General features: G+C 34.8%; 1 protein-coding gene and 1 long non-coding RNA gene across 3 annotated transcripts in view; both read right to left on the bottom strand.

The window, feature by feature from the left end:
* Positions 1 to 2,500, bottom strand: part of LOC147035918 (nonsense-mediated mRNA decay factor SMG7-like) — a 153,695-nt gene that overhangs the window by 144,140 nt on the left and 7,055 nt on the right. The gene's annotated exons all lie outside the window — the stretch shown is intronic.
* Positions 1,267 to 2,500, bottom strand: part of LOC147035919 (uncharacterized) — a 7,672-nt gene continuing 6,438 nt past the window's right edge. The window contains exon 2 of the long non-coding RNA XR_015049898.1: positions 1,267 to 2,453. This is a non-coding gene — a long non-coding RNA (uncharacterized LOC147035919). The remainder of the gene's footprint in view (positions 2,454 to 2,500) is intronic.

Below are 2,500 nucleotides of genomic sequence, written 5' to 3'. Positions count from 1 at the left end.
TATATATATATCGGGCGTATAAAGATGAACTTCTAAAGCTGATGAAATATAAAACTCTTTCAGAAATCATCAACAAATCTTAGTTTCCTGTTATGAGAAAAATAATTATGGATAGAAGAGTATCGCAGAATCCAGATGATATTCTATGGGGTGAAAGTGGTTCAAGGATAGTAAGGGACGAGGAAGTAGTTGAAGAAACTGAGGCAAGAGAGGAAGAGAAAAAAAGAGGAGAAGAGGGAGAAGGGAGAGGAGAGGGAGAAGAGAGAGGAGGAGGAGAGAGGGAGGAAAGAGAGAAAATAAATAAATATAAAAATATGGAAACCAGTGAGATCATAAAAAGATCAAAAGTATTACAGAAAATAAATCTATCTCAATGCACTGAGGAGGAAAACAAAGAATTGACAGGTCTATTAGAAATATATGCATCAAGAGTATTAAGATCATTTTCAGGGAGAAGATTTAAATGAGAATGTGGAGATAAAGAAGAGAAATAAGGAAAAGATTAGATTATAGATGATGTTGGTGTAATTGACTTTGATTAAAGTTTTGTTTTGTTTTTCTTAAATAAATGGAGGAGAGAGTGAAGACATTTCTAAGGATTCTTTATGTTTTAAAAATTAAGATTCAAATGGGCATGTTGGAAACTAAAAAGGTTTTCACACTCTGTAGGAACTTTTCACATAAATAAATGAGTTATTGTCTCAAACGTGAAAAGAAAACCAAGAGTAAAAAAATCTCGGATGTTAAAAGTAAAAATATGGTTTTACAAAAAGGCACATGTTCGGTGTGTGGCTCTAAAAAGAGTAAATTCATCACCAAACACAAACGAGGTGGAGATATACAAAATATTTTATCAGGAAGTCATTTTACAACAACTGGAATACCAGAGGAATTACATCTCCCAGTGTATTATTTCTGTGGTCCAGGAACAAACTTGAATAAAATATTGGATGAGGCTGACAATCCTAAACCAGGGAGAAAATATATCAATAGGGTTGATGAAGTGTGCATGAGGCACGATATTGATTATGGAAATAGCAAAACATTGGAAGAAAAACATGAAGCGGATCGAGAAATGTTGTATAATTTATCTTTCATACAAAATCCAACCTTGAGAGAAAAAATTGACAGGTTCATCGTAAAGAAGATGATCAGTGCTAAATTGAAACTTGGGCTTGGAAATTCAAAAAACTTATAGGCTCTCATGGTGTCATTAAGATTGAAGAGCAATTAGCTGATGAATTACATAAACCAATATTCACAAAGTTTCATAGAAGGAAAATTTATTCCAAGGAAGTTGATTATATCTGGTCTGCTGATTTGATTGAACTCAATAATAATAAGGGGTACAAGTTTGCTTTAACCGTTATTGATTTGAGGAGTAGATATGTGTAGGTTGTTCCTTTAAAAAACAAAACAGGTAATACTCTTATGTTAGCCTTTCAACAGATATTTAATAAAAGCAATAGAAAACCGAAAGAATTGTGGACTGATGAGGGTACAGAGTTCAACAACAAAACATTTGTGAATTTTCTTTAAAACAACAGCATTACATTATTGGCACATTTAATGAAGGAAAGCAGTTGTTATTGAGCATTTCAATCGCACTTTAAAAGAGAGACTATATAAAGAGTTCACTCAACTCGGTTCTCAACAATGGTTATCTTTAATTCAGGACATTGTAGATAAGTACAATGATACGATTAATACCTCAATGAAAACGAAACCATTAGAAACATTTACAAAATTAAATATGAAAAAGAGATTAATGACATAAAGTCCAAGTTCAAAGTTGGTGATGTCGTAAAAATATACAGGTGGATATCTCATTTTGAAAAAGGTTATACTGTGCGATGGACAGATGGACAGATGGACAGAAATGGACAAATGAACTATTTAAAATTGTTGATGTAATCAGTACAGTTCCTTGGACTTACAAATTATGTGATTTATAGGGGGAAGAGATTTTAGGTTCACGTTATTCACAGGAATTACAAAAGACAAAGATAATAAATTGAAAAAAAAAAAAAATCAAAAATTGACTCCGCCCCTTTTGACTCCGCCCACATAAAGCCACACCCATTCATCCCACCCCTCCCCTTCCCCTTGTGCACCCCCACCTTTGACCCACCACACCCCCTCTTCCCACACCACACACACACACACACACACGGGGAGGGGAGGGGTGGGATGAGGGGGAGTGGTGGGTCGTTGGAGGAGCGCACCAACACCCGAACCCTAACCTTCCCCCCAACCCTCCTCCACCCCTCCCTCTCCTTTATTCTTTTCTTGTAATTAAGAATTAAATTGTTGTAAGCAAAGCTTATATAATTGAACAACATTGAAAACATTAAACATTTTTCTTTCGGTAAATATTCAATTGTGAAAATGATCGTTCTTTCCCAGCAGTCTGCTTTGTATATCTTGCAATTTTGAAACTCGGATACCATATTCTGTTCAAAACAAAGAGGGGAGAACGATTAGGGTACATAAAGATGAT

Source organism: Eptatretus burgeri, chromosome 1 (genome assembly GCF_056783735.1).
Source record: "Eptatretus burgeri isolate ZD-2024b chromosome 1, Ebu_testis_v1, whole genome shotgun sequence".
NCBI classification, from domain to species: domain Eukaryota; kingdom Metazoa; phylum Chordata; class Myxini; order Myxiniformes; family Myxinidae; genus Eptatretus; species Eptatretus burgeri.
Note: the sequence above shows the minus strand (reverse complement) of the source record. Positions and strands in the feature narration are given on the sequence as shown.